This window comes from Phyllobates terribilis, unplaced genomic scaffold (assembly GCF_046119375.1).
Source record: "Phyllobates terribilis strain yellow unplaced genomic scaffold, ASM4611937v1 Scaffold_169__1_contigs__length_4117513, whole genome shotgun sequence".
NCBI lineage: Eukaryota > Metazoa > Chordata > Amphibia > Anura > Dendrobatidae > Phyllobates > Phyllobates terribilis.
In genome coordinates, this window is record NW_027362929.1 from 2895393 (window position 1) to 2909541 (window position 14149).

Genomic DNA, 14149 nt, shown 5'->3' on the forward strand with positions numbered 1-14149 from the left:
AAGGTTACACTGGGTCTCCATAGGCTGACCATTTAGGTCCTCGTCAGGTGGGTCTCCGAGAGGCTCCGCACTCCCCTGCTGACCCGCAGAGGGTCGTAACACAGGGGCAGGCTGCGCACATGGCGGAGCCTCAGAGTCCCCGGAGGCAGCCAGGTTCGGGGCCCCACCTGGGCCAGCAGAGCCCCGGGACCTCGGGATTCCAGAGTCTACACCCCCGTGAGGGGATGTATCCATCTCCTCCCTATTAGCCACCTCCACGGAACCATTCTTTTCTTATTATGAGACCTCACCAAATGCCACGTACCGCCCTCGCTCTCTTGAGACCCAGTGGGAATTTTGGGCTCGGTGTCAGCCTTTTGGCGCTCTTTTTTGGCCTTACCGACCGCCCCTTTATGATCTTTCTCAGCCTTCCTTTTAGCCTCCTTATGGTCTTTCAGCCAGCTCCTGGGCTCCTGTGAGTTACCTGTCATTGACTCGGAGGGATTGTTACTAGTCGAAGCGCCGTTATCACCTCCCGAGGCTCCAGGTTGCTGTTCCTCCTCCTGAGGGGTGGTCTGATTGGCCCGTCCATTCCCGGATGTCTTGGACTTCTCCTTTTGTTTTTGTTCATCCTCTCTGAACCTGTGAGGGCAAGAAAAATAGAAATGACCAGGTGTCCGACAAAAAGAGCATTTTTTTTCATTTGGGCACTCCTTTGTGTCATGTTCAGTACTGGCACAATTTCTACAAGTGGCACCACAACTATCCTTAGAGTGCCCATAGAGACCACAATACCTACAGAAAAGTGGCATTCCTGAGAAAAAAAAATCCCCATTAGTTTGCCCTATTTTAAATCGAGCTGGAGGGAGTCTCACACCTCCAGGGAATTTAGGGTCTCTTTCACATTTTACTAAAAACTTCCATTTTGAGGTCCAGATGTTAAACTCATTCAACACTTTCCCAATCAATTTCACACTTTTAAAATAAACTGACAAAAAGGAAATAACCTCTGGTGTCGTTATGAAGGGTGAGAAGATTTTCACAACCACCATCTTTACCTCATCCAGGACGTGCTCGATGATCTGAATCCCTTTTAGACCAGGGCTATTTTCTACCGACTTAACTCTGGACAAAACATCTTTGAAAATACCTTCGCCAGTAAAGGTTACATCATAGTCTCCACGTCGAGGATAATCCTGGATAGAAAGGATTTCGTTGGTTCTGACGTGGAGCAGTTTCTCAAGCACGTCCTGGACTATATATCCCAGATTCCGCATATCGGAACCACCAGCCGTAAAGCGGACCCTTATGGTGTTCTTGAGCCTCGCATATAGAGGCACGAGGTTGGGGTCAACCTCCATGGTATGGTGCAACAAAATACAAATTGCAACCGCCTGCAATCTGCGCCTTCAGAGCTTTGTGATAAAGCACCTGTAGGCTGGGGGATCGCTGCCCGTTACCCTAGGACTAATCCCTCTCCCTAATAGCAGCAGGCAGGTGAAGCCCACCGAAGTGGACGATCCTGCCAGGCCAAGGAGAGGGGTACCTGAGTGCCCTTCAACTGAAACCTCCTGCTGTGAAGCACTTGGTCTCAGCCAAAAGGCCGAGAAGCGATAACCAGAATTGGTTTCCGACTACGGTGCCACCCAAGGATTCTGAAAAGTCCATTTGTGGAGATGGCCACCTGGACTCCCGTTAAGAAGACATGCTGTCAACCTCTAGATCCCTCACATGCCTGCACTTTTCGGCTTGCTGCTGCTGCAATCCACGCGTTTTAGATCTGCATAACTCCACCTCTTTTAGCACAGTACCCTCAACCCCCGGCTGTTCCCACCCGCCTCAACACCGTTGGAAGGGAGGAGAACCAATTAAGGCGGGGGGGGGGGGTAGAACGAGCAGCTGTCTACCCTTAGCAGGAGGGTTGCTGATTAATTACCTCTCCTGCTGCTGCTGCTGCTGGCTGTCCAGCAGCAGACTGAAGGTGGCTGCTGCTGTGCGCAGGTATATAAAGGCTCAGAGCCTATTATGACACGCGCAGCCAGCGTTCCATTGCCACATTCCGTCTACTGCAGGCGGGATACCTGGATGGCTGAATGTCACTGAGAAGCTCACAGAGACCGCCATAAGCAACAGTTTAAAAGAATGCCACAGACTAATCAACCAAACTTTTTGGGTTGGTTTCTCTTTTATAGTCTGCAGGCATTAAATGAAAGAAGTCAGTGTTCCAGCAGAGGGAGACAACGTTTCAGAAAAGGCATTGTAGCAAACCAAAAATGAAATTTTAAGCGCAGCAGAGTAACCAGCACACATACCTGTTAGCTCAGGTGAGTTTAGAAGGCTGCTGTTGATAACAAGGGCATTTGCTAAATAGATGGTGTGTGTGCAACAATATACTGAAAGGTCAATTATATTGTGCAGCTTATCTCACCACCTGTAGTTATTTAGGTGAAAGCTCCAAAATGCTTGCCTAATATGTCTGTTTATCCAAAAGGAAGTATAGAGGGAGAGCTAGATAGATAGCATTGCATTACATTACATTACATGGCAATGCAATGCACAGTTGCTGAAGTTGAACCAAAATGAGCTTGTCATCTGGCTTCTGCAACTTTTAACATGAAAAATCCAATGAGGAGAAGAAAAGCAAAGCCAAAGAGTCCATCCCAAAATCCGACAAACAAGCAAAATGAACAAAAAGCATTGAATTCAATTCTTTCTGATTTTAGAAACTGCATTAAAGAAGGGGTGCACCGGTCCTGGAGATACTGCAATACCAGGTCAATGCATGGAGTGGACAGAGCAAGCTCTTTTTCCATCTCCCTGTTCTAAAAATCCATTTAATATATGGTCCCCAGATAGGGGACGTATCAGATATTAAACTGATAAGAACAGATACTACACTTGATCTTAGCCAAAAGGCCGAGAAGCGATAACCAGAATTGGTTTCCGACTACGGTGCCACCCAAGGATTCTGAAAAGTCCATTTGTGGAGATGGCCACCTGGACTCCCGTTAAGAAGACATGCTGTCAACCTCTAGATCCCTCACATGCCTGCACTTTTCGGCTTGCTGCTGCTGCAATCCACGCGTTTTAGATCTGCATAACTCCACCTCTTTTAGCACAGTACCCTCAACCCCCGGCTGTTCCCACCCGCCTCAACACCGTTGGAAGGGAGGAGAACCAATTAAGGCGGGGGGGGGGTGGAACGAGCAGCTGTCTACCCTTAGCAGGAGGGTTGCTGATTAATTACCTCTCCTGCTGCTGCTGCTGCTGGCTGTCCAGCAGCAGACTGAAGGTGGCTGCTGCTGTGCGCAGGTATATAAAGGCTCAGAGCCTATTATGACACGCGCAGCCAGCGTTCCATTGCCACATTCCGTCTACTGCAGGCGGGATACCTAGATGGCTGAATGTCACTGAGAAGCTCACAGAGACCGCCATAAGCAACAGTTTAAAAGAATGCCACAGACTAATCAACCAAACTTTTTGGGTTGGTTTCTCTTTTATAGTCTGCAGGCATTAAATGAAAGAAGTCAGTGTTCCAGCAGAGGGAGACAACATTTCAGAAAAGGCATTGTAGCAAACCAAAAAAGAAATTTTAAGCGCAGCAGAGTAACCAGCTCACATACCTGTTAGCTCAGGTGAGTTTAAAAGGCTGCTGTTGATAACAAGGGCATTTGCTAAATAGATGGTGTGTGTGCAACAATATACTGAAAGGTCAATTATATTGTGCAGCTTATCTCACCACCTGTAGTTATTTAGGTGAAAGCTCCAAAATGCTTGCCTAATATGTCTGTTTATCCAAAAGGAAGTATAGAGGGAGAGCTAGATAGATAGCATTGCATTACATTACATTACATGGCAATGCAATGCACAGTTGCTGAAGTTGAACCAAAATGAGCTTGTCATCTGGCTTCTGCAACTTTTAACATGAAAAATCCAATGAGGAGAAGAAAAGCAAAGCCAAAGAGTCCATCCCAAAATCCGACAAACAAGCAAAATGAACAAAAAGCATTGAATTCAATTCTTTCTGATTTTAGAAACTGCATTAAAGAAGGGGTGCACCGGTCCTGGAGATACTGCAATACCAGGTCAATGCGTGGAGTGGACAGAGCAAGCTCTTTTTCCATCTCCCTGTTCTAAAAATCCATTTAATATATGGTCCCCAGATAGGGGACGTATCAGATATTAAACTGATAAGAACAGATACTACACTTGATCTTAGCCAAAAGGCCGAGAAGCGATAACCAGAATTGGTTTCCGACTACGGTGCCACCCAAGGATTCTGAAAAGTCCATTTGTGGAGATGGCCACCTGGACTCCCGTTAAGAAGACATGCTGTCAACCTCTAGATCCCTCACATGCCTGCACTTTTCGGCTTGCTGCTGCTGCAATCCACGCGTTTTAGATCTGCATAACTCCACCTCTTTTAGCACAGTACCCTCAACCCCCGGCTGTTCCCACCCGCCTCAACACCGTTGGAAGGGAGGAGAACCAATTAAGGCGGGGGGGGGTGGAACGAGCAGCTGTCTACCCTTAGCAGGAGGGTTGCTGATTAATTACCTCTCCTGCTGCTGCTGCTGCTGGCTGTCCAGCAGCAGACTGAAGGTGGCTGCTGCTGTGCGCAGGTATATAAAGGCTCAGAGCCTATTATGACACGCGCAGCCAGCGTTCCATTGCCACATTCCGTCTACTGCAGGCGGGATACCTGGATGGCTGAATGTCACTGAGAAGCTCACAGAGACCGCCATAAGCAACAGTTTAAAAGAATGCCACAGACTAATCAACCAAACTTTTTGGGTTGGTTTCTCTTTTATAGTCTGCAGGCATTAAATGAAAGAAGTCAGTGTTCCAGCAGAGGGAGACAACGTTTCAGAAAAGGCATTGTAGCAAACCAAAAAAGAAATTTTAAGCGCAGCAGAGTAACCAGCTCACATACCTGTTAGCTCAGGTGAGTTTAAAAGGCTGCTGTTGATAACAAGGGCATTTGCTAAATAGATGGTGTGTGTGCAACAATATACTGAAAGGTCAATTATATTGTGCAGCTTATCTCACCACCTGTAGTTATTTAGGTGAAAGCTCCAAAATGCTTGCCTAATATGTCTGTTTATCCAAAAGGAAGTATAGAGGGAGAGCTAGATAGATAGCATTGCATTACATTACATTACATGGCAATGCAATGCACAGTTGCTGAAGTTGAACCAAAATGAGCTTGTCATCTGGCTTCTACAACTTTTAACATGAAAAATCCAATGAGGAGAAGAAAAGCAAAGCCAAAGAGTCCATCCCAAAATCCGACAAACAAGCAAAATGAACAAAAAGCATTGAATTCAATTCTTTCTGATTTTAGAAACTGCATTAAAGAAGGGGTGCACCGGTCCTGGAGATACTGCAATACCAGGTCAATGCGTGGAGTGGACAGAGCAAGCTCTTTTTCCATCTCCCTGTTCTAAAAATCCATTTAATATATGGTCCCCAGATAGGGGACGTATCAGATATTAAACTGATAAGAACAGATAAGGTTTCAACATAATTTTATTGTGCATAAGTCAGATTACAAGACAATCAATGCGAAACCTTTCAAGTACAAAAAAACCCATAAAAACATTTAACAATTATACATTACAGAGAATAATCAATATAAAATAGAATTCCACATATAAAAGCACCATCTACGGTTCGCTTCCTTCTTGCCCATATCTTTTACATTTTTTAAATAATAAACATACATTTCACTAAAAGCCAGTTTAATACAATCAAGCACAGAAATAAAATCACGATTAAACAATAAAATATTCCTTGCTTTCCAAATTGCATTCTTGGCACAGTTTATTATACACCAGCAGATTTCAGATTGGTATGCAGTAGGGCAATTAAAAAGTCCGTATAAAACATATTCATAATAAAAGTCCTTTAAACCGCAAACCCACTTTAAAAGAATCCCCAATTTCACCCAGAGTTCTTGTGCAAAGGTGCAGTTCCAAAAAAGGTGCATAACGGTCTCATCACAATGGCAAGAGTCTCTTGGGCATTTTGCCCGTGCCACCAGGCCTCTCCGGTGTTGGAATTCTCTGGTTGGGAGGCACTGGTGGACGGACATCCAGGCAAGGTCTTTATGGACATTGGCGAGGAACTTCCCGAAGACATTCCTCCACACACGTTTGGATCTGTTCCATGAGTAGTTGCAAACTGGGGATGTCTCTTCTTCTCTCCTCAAGTGGACAAATAGCTTCTTCCGGTCCAGAAGGATGTCAGCTCCAAGGTCTTTTAAATTATGAGTCTTTATAACTTTTTCTAAAATAATAAGGTGCTTTGGTGGACACAATAAAACAGGCGCTGATAAGGATGGCCTAAACCATCTCTTAAAGATAAAACCACACGTGTATTTTAAAAACAGGCCAAAAGTAGTATCAGACTTAAAAGCTTTAAAACAAAAACAGAAAAAATTTACATATAAAAACAGGCGAAGATCGGGAACATCTTTTCCTCCATTCTGCTTTCTCTTATACATTTCTGATCGTTTAAGCTTTTCCATTTTAGAGCCCCATATAAACATAAAAATACAACGAGTTAGTTTTTTTAGCATTAAGTCAGAGGGAGGATACACCATGGCAATATATAAAATCATAGGTAATAAAACAGATTTAATAACAAGGACTTTCCCTTCGATCGAAAGATTCCTCAGGGTCCAAAAGGAAAGTTTCTTTGCCATTTTATCTTGAACCTCTCCCCAACTCACAAGCCCATCATTATTTGCATCAAATACAACCCCTAAAATTTTTACATTGTCATATTTCACATTAACAGTCGGTAAGTCATTTCTATCCCACGCCCCCATAATCAAACACTCAGTTTTATTAAAATTCATTTTAAAACCAGAAGCTTGACTAAAAAGATTGGTGCACAATACTACTCTCCGGAGTGAAGCAGGATCAGTGCAAATAGCCGTCACGTCATCCATATATCCAAGCACTTTAACCTGAGCCCCTCCCCCTCCTGGGACAGGAACCCCCCGGACTACCTTGTCTTTCCGGATCATGCATAAAAGGGGTTCCATAGCACAAATAAACAGAATTGGGGATAATGGACATCCCTGCTTCACTCCGGATTCCAGTGGGATAAAATCAGTTAAAAAACCATTGACAGAGATTTGTGAAAACATATTGTTATATAAACTCTTAATGCGAGATAAAAACCAGTCTGGGATTGCCATTTGTTTTAAAACTTTAAAAAGATATTCATGAGAAACCCTGTCAAACGCTTTCTCGAAGTCTAGCGCCAACAGGGCCAGCCCTTGATCCCTGTCTTTACTGTACCATATTACGTCTCTGATCGTATTTAGGGTCTCTGTAATACTCCTCCCTGGTACACCACATACTTGTTCGGGTTGTATTAACACATTAATAACAGTTTTAAAACGACATGCAATAATCTTAGCTAAAACCTTGTAATCCATGTTAAGGAGGGTGATAGGTCTCCAATTTTTTAGGTCGTCCCGAGCGCCCTTCTTCTTGTATATTAAGGACACTATCCCCCTCCTCCATGACTTGGGTAACTTATCACACAAAAAAACCTCTTTAAAAAGTGCTAAAAGATCCTCTTTTAAAATATCCCAAAAGGATAAATAAAATTCCACAGGAAGACCATCAGCTCCTGGGGCTTTCCCTCTTGAAAAACTTTTAAAAACACTAAAAAGTTCTTCTAAAGTAATATCTTTTGTTAAAAACCCCTGATCTGCAGAATTTAGCCTAAAATCCAGGACATTAAGAGCATCTTGTAAAAACATATTATTAACACTTTTTTTGCTAAAAAGGTTTCTATAAAAATTAAAAGCTACCCTCTTCATACCTTGTATTGTGCTATCTCCATCTAGGCAGGTAATCGTTTCTTTCCTCTCCACCACTTTTTTGAAAAAGAAACGTGTACACTTTTCTCCTTCTTCTAAAAATTGCACCTTAGAATTAAATATTATTTCCTTCCCTTTTTGTTCAAGGTATGACTGTATCTCATTTTTAAGGCTTACAATATCATCATGCACCTCTAAGCCTATCTCTTTGAATTTAAGGAGAGTCTGCAGTCTAGTATTCAAATTTGCATAGCCCTGCTTCTTCTGCCTCGCCTTCCTCTTCCCAGCCCTGATAAAAAAAAGTTGGATCTTGTCTTTAATCCCTTCCCACCAGGACAGCATTTTAAAATATGGGGGTTTGAGCTGCCTCCATTGTTGGTACTTTTTGATAAAATCTGACCTTACCAGGGGGTCTTCCAATAGGTGTACCCCCAGGCGCCACAACCCTCTATTCACCTTTAGTTCCCCCTGGTATTCTATCTCTAATTTTAATATGTTATGGTCAGAAAATAAATTAGGAATTAAAACAAAATATACAGGGCTAAAAGTTTCAGATAAAAAGATAAAATCGATCCTGGAGGTCACTCCCCGACCGGACCACGTAAATCCCGGGTCCGTCGGCGATAGCGACCTCCAGGCATCGCGCAACTTAAAATCTGTCTGCAAATTACTTAATAAAAAACATGATTTATCTAATTTACGGATCGGGTCACCTCCTCCTCAGCGCTCATTTACACTGAGGCAATTAAAGTCCCCAGCTACCAAAAGAGGAGATGACCCTACACAGAACAACGGTAAAATCTCAAACAATTGTATCCGTTCTTGTTTATCTGGCGGGGCATACACATTTATAACACGAAAGTTAAAATTATTAAAACATAAATGTACTAATATAGCTCTGCCGGGCACAATCTCAGTGACAGAGGAGATTATAAAAGCATTACCTCGGCAGAGCAGACCCACACCAGCTGATTTATTCTCATTAGAGCCGGACCAAATGGAGGGCCCTAGTTTCCAGTCTTTCTTTAGCTCATTATACCGTAGTCCGTGTTGCAGACCGCATTCCTGTAGGAAACAAATATCAAAGTCTAATGTTTTGAAAAAATCAAAGAGAGCAGCCCTGCGGACAGGGCTCTTTAAAGATCTCACATTGAGTGAGAGACACTTAATAGATGGCATTTGTGTCATGGGGGAGGGGAGTCATCCATTATATCCCCTGCAGACCCCGTCAAGCTCTCGAGTGTTGAGGAGAAGCAGAGAATATTCTGGGGGTCCGAACCGGATATCGGATACCCGGAGGAACCGGGTTGCCATATATCATCCCTGGCAAGGCACACATCAGGCGAGTCTGGATTAAATGCCGGAGGATTGTCCGCTCTCAACTTTTTTCCACACGGCTCAATCACGTCACTCGTGCAGTCATCCTCCGCTATTGCTGTATGGCCTCTCACTTCCTGAAGACTCTCCAGGTCAGACATGAGAACCTCGCCATCATTGCCACCTGCTGGACAAAGAACCGTGGTCTGCTGGCACGAGTCCCTAGGTATGTCTGGGGTCTTCGACACAGAGCCCCCCACCGCCAACTCATTGGGGGCGCCCTGCTCCAACACACCAGGGACCATCGACGCAGTGGTCTTCTCCCTGACGGGAGAGTCACTCTGCTCCGGTCTTTGGGTGGTCCGCCCTCCGCCCTTTTTCTGGGGCTTCGCCACAGGAGGCTCTCCACGGGGGAGACCCGACTCCTGCTCCGTCCTCTCCGTCTCCTTCCTCGCGCCCTTGACCTTCTCCGCCACCTCCTCTGTTGTGGAAACAGAAGGACGAGGCTCAGGTCCTTTACTGGTCTCCGGAACACGAACTGGTCCTTCCCGTGGCATAGGTCCTCCAGCAGCTTCCGCATATGTTCGGGTCTTGGTCTTCAGTGGGCACTTCCGAAATATATGGCCGTCCACGCCACACAGGTTGCAAGAATCCTTATGGGGGCAGTCCTTAAATAAATGTCCTAGTAGACCACAGTTATTACAACGGAATGCCTTGGACTCTGCACAATTGCTCTGGACATGCCCCATTTTCCCACAATTTCGACAGTACATAGGCATGCCAGCATAAAATAAATACCCCCGACTTTTCCCGATAGTGATAGTAGAGGGGGGGTGATGTGTTCCTCCATAGCCCTGGGGATCCTTCCGCAACCGCACAAGAAACCTCCGCTTCCCACCCCAGAAGCCAACAGAGTTCTTCACAGGCCCAATGTATCTCACCTCATCACAGTGACGGCTCAAACAGGTTTGGATGTCCTGCCTCTCCACAAAAGGGTTGGGAAAATACGTTGTTATTTGTACCTCCTCATGGACGAAAAGCAGGGAAAACACCAGGCCATCCATCTCATCTCTCCAACCATGCTCGTTCACCTTCTGGACCAACTGTTGGCAGCATCCTTGGTTCTTAAAAGTGATGGTATAAATACCTTTGAGTTCATTGTCCTGGAAGCAAAAGATGTCATCTCTGTCGAACTCCAGGATCCCAAGGAGGATGGTATTGCAGACGAAGCAGATTCCTTTCTGCTCTCTGAAACTTTCCAAGACCTCGATACGGATTGTGTTCCTCATCCGGGGCTCTCCCGATGCAAAAGAAATTGTAGCAGGCATCCTTCCACGAAAGCGTACCAACTACAGAAGAAAAGAAAAAAGGCGTGAGCCTTTTTAAGGGATCGCAACACGTTGTAAGGGGACTAAGCCAGCTCCCTAATAGCAGCAGGGGGGTGAAGCCCCACCGTAAGGTGGGACGATCCCCCCAGGCCAAGGAGCCGGGTACCCCAAACACCTATCAGCCAAGACCAGATGCAATGCCTAAACACCACACCCAATCTTAGCCAAAAGGCCGAGAAGCGATAACCAGAATTGGTTTCCGACTACGGTGCCACCCAAGGATTCTGAAAAGTCCATTTGTGGAGATGGCCACCTGGACTCCCATTAAGAAGACATGCTGTCAACCTCTAGATCCCTCACATGCCTGCACTTTTCGGCTTGCTGCTGCTGCAATCCACGCGTTTTAGATCTGCATAACTCCACCTTTTTTAGCACAGTACCCTCAACCCCCGGCTGTTCCCACCCGCCTCAACACCGTTGGAAGGGAGGAGAACCAATTAAGGCGGGGGGGGGTGGAACGAGCAGCTGTCTACCCTTAGCAGGAGGGTTGCTGATTAATTACCTCTCCTGCTGCTGCTGCTGCTGGCTGTCCAGCAGCAGACTGAAGGTGGCTGCTGCTGTGCGCAGGTATATAAAGGCTCAGAGCCTATTATGACACGCGCAGCCAGCGTTCCATTGCCACATTCCGTCTACTGCAGGCGGGATACCTGGATGGCTGAATGTCACTGAGAAGCTCACAGAGACCGCCATAAGCAACAGTTTAAAAGAATGCCACAGACTAATCAACCAAACTTTTTGGGTTGGTTTCTCTTTTATAGTCTGCAGGCATTAAATGAAAGAAGTCAGTGTTCCAGCAGAGGGAGACAACGTTTCAGAAAAGGCATTGTAGCAAACCAAAAAAGAAATTTTAAGCGCAGCAGAGTAACCAGCTCACATACCTGTTAGCTCAGGTGAGTTTAAAAGGCTGCTGTTGATAACAAGGGCATTTGCTAAATAGATGGTGTGTGTGCAACAATATACTGAAAGGTCAATTATATTGTGCAGCTTATCTCACCACCTGTAGTTATTTAGGTGAAAGCTCCAAAATGCTTGCCTAATATGTCTGTTTATCCAAAAGGAAGTATAGAAGGAGAGCTAGATAGATAGCATTGCATTACATTACATTACATGGCAATGCAATGCACAGTTGCTGAAGTTGAACCAAAATGAGCTTGTCATCTGGCTTCTGCAACTTTTAACATGAAAAATCCAATGAGAAGAAGAAAAGCAAAGCCAAAGAGTCCATCCCAAAATCCGACAAACAAGCAAAATGAACAAAAAGCATTGAATTCAATTCTTTCTGATTTTAGAAACTGCATTAAAGAAGGGGTGCACCGGTCCTGGAGATACTGCATTACCAGGTCAATGCGTGGAGTGGACAGAGCAAGCTCTTTTTCCATCTCCCTGTTCTAAAAATCCATTTAATATATGGTCCCCAGATAGGGGACGTATCAGATATTAAACTGATAAGAACAGATACTACACTTGATCTTAGCCAAAAGGCCGAGAAGCGATAACCAGAATTGGTTTCCGACTACGGTGCCACCCAAGGATTCTGAAAAGTCCATTTGTGGAGATGGCCACCTGGACTCCCGTTAAGAAGACATGCTGTCAACCTCTAGATCCCTCACATGCCTGCACTTTTCGGCTTGCTGCTGCTGCAATCCACGCGTTTTAGATCTGCATAACTCCACCTCTTTTAGCACAGTACCCTCAACCCCCGGCTGTTCCCACCCGCCTCAACACCGTTGGAAGGGAGGAGAACCAATTAAGGCGGGGGGGGGGGGGTGGAACGAGCAGCTGTCTACCCTTAGCAGGAGGGTTGCTGATTAATTACCTCTCCTGCTGCTGCTGCTGCTGGCTGTCCAGCAGCAGACTGAAGGTGGCTGCTGCTGTGCGCAGGTATATAAAGGCTCAGAGCCTATTATGACACGCGCAGCCAGCGTTCCATTGCCACATTCCGTCTACTGCAGGCGGGATACCTGGATGGCTGAATGTCACTGAGAAGCTCACAGAGACCGCCATAAGCAACAGTTTAAAAGAATGCCACAGACTAATCAACCAAACTTTTTGGGTTGGTTTCTCTTTTATAGTCTGCAGGCATTAAATGAAAGAAGTCAGTGTTCCAGCAGAGGGAGACAACGTTTCAGAAAAGGCATTGTAGCAAACCAAAAAAGAAATTTTAAGCGCAGCAGAGTAACCAGCTCACATACCTGTTAGCTCAGGTGAGTTTAAAAGGCTGCTGTTGATAACAAGGGCATTTGCTAAATAGATGGTGTGTGTGCAACAATATACTGAAAGGTCAATTATATTGTGCAGCTTATCTCACCACCTGTAGTTATTTAGGTGAAAGCTCCAAAATGCTTGCCTAATATGTCTGTTTATCCAAAAGGAAGTATAGAGGGAGAGCTAGATAGATAGCATTGCATTACATTACATTACATGGCAATGCAATGCACAGTTGCTGAAGTTGAACCAAAATGAGCTTGTCATCTGGCTTCTGCAACTTTTAACATGAAAAATCCAATGAGGAGAAGAAAAGCAAAGCCAAAGAGTCCATCCCAAAATCCGACAAACAAGCAAAATGAACAAAAAGCATTGAATTCAATTCTTTCTGATTTTAGAAACTGCATTAAAGAAGGGGTGCACCGGTCCTGGAGATACTGCAATACCAGGTCAATGCGTGGAGTGGACAGAGCAAGCTCTTTTTCCATCTCCCTGTTCTAAAAATCCATTTAATATATGGTCCCCAGATAGGGGACGTATCAGATATTAAACTGATAAGAACAGATACTACACTTGATCTTAGCCAAAAGGCCGAGAAGCGATAACCAGAATTGGTTTCCGACTACGGTGCCACCCAAGGATTCTGAAAAGTCCATTTGTGGAGATGGCCACCTGGACTCCCGTTAAGAAGACATGCTGTCAACCTCTAGATCCCTCACATGCCTGCACTTTTCGGCTTGCTGCTGCTGCAATCCACGCGTTTTAGATCTGCATAACTCCACCTCTTTTAGCACAGTACCCTCAACCCCCGGCTGTTCCCACCCGCCTCAACACCGTTGGAAGGGAGGAGAACCAATTAAGGCGGGGGGGGGTGGAACGAGCAGCTGTCTACCCTTAGCAGGAGGGTTGCTGATTAATTACCTCTCCTGCTGCTGCTGCTGCTGGCTGTCCAGCAGCAGACTGAAGGTGGCTGCTGCTGTGCGCAGGTATATAAAGGCTCAGAGCCTATTATGACACGCGCAGCCAGCGTTCCATTGCCACATTCCGTCTACTGCAGGCGGGATACCTGGATGGCTGAATGTCACTGAGAAGCTCACAGAGACCGCCATAAGCAACAGTTTAAAAGAATGCCACAAACTAATCAACCAAACTTTTTGGGTTGGTTTCTCTTTTATAGTCTGCAGGCATTAAATGAAAGAAGTCAGTGTTCCAGCAGAGGGAGACAACGTTTCAGAAAAGGCATTGTAGCAAACCAAAAAAGAAATTTTAAGCGCAGCAGAGTAACCAGCTCACATACCTGTTAGCTCAGGTGAGTTTAAAAGGCTGCTGTTGATAACAAGGGCATTTGCTAAATAGATGGTGTGTGTGCAACAATATACTGAAAGGTCAATTATATTGTGCAGCTTATCTCACCACCTGT

The 14149-nt window shown here is 45.2% G+C and overlaps 5 non-coding genes across 5 annotated transcripts; all 5 read right to left on the minus strand.

Moving 5' to 3' along the window:
• Positions 1-2716: 2716 nt before the first annotated feature.
• Positions 2717-2907, minus strand: LOC141209875 (U2 spliceosomal RNA). The gene has a single exon (XR_012280063.1). It is a non-coding gene; the product is annotated as a U2 spliceosomal RNA (small nuclear RNA).
• Positions 2908-4027: 1120 nt separating this feature from the next.
• Positions 4028-4218, minus strand: LOC141209211 (U2 spliceosomal RNA). Its single transcript, XR_012279414.1, has one exon. It is a non-coding gene; the product is annotated as a U2 spliceosomal RNA (small nuclear RNA).
• A 1119-nt stretch (positions 4219-5337) lies between these two features.
• LOC141210650 (U2 spliceosomal RNA) lies at positions 5338-5523 on the minus strand. The gene has a single exon (XR_012280793.1). It is a non-coding gene; the product is annotated as a U2 spliceosomal RNA (small nuclear RNA).
• Positions 5524-11827: 6304 nt separating this feature from the next.
• Positions 11828-12018, minus strand: LOC141209993 (U2 spliceosomal RNA). The gene has a single exon (XR_012280176.1). It is a non-coding gene; the product is annotated as a U2 spliceosomal RNA (small nuclear RNA).
• A 1123-nt stretch (positions 12019-13141) lies between these two features.
• On the minus strand, positions 13142-13332 carry LOC141209212 (U2 spliceosomal RNA). The gene has a single exon (XR_012279415.1). It is a non-coding gene; the product is annotated as a U2 spliceosomal RNA (small nuclear RNA).
• Between the last annotated feature and the right edge of the window lie 817 nt (positions 13333-14149).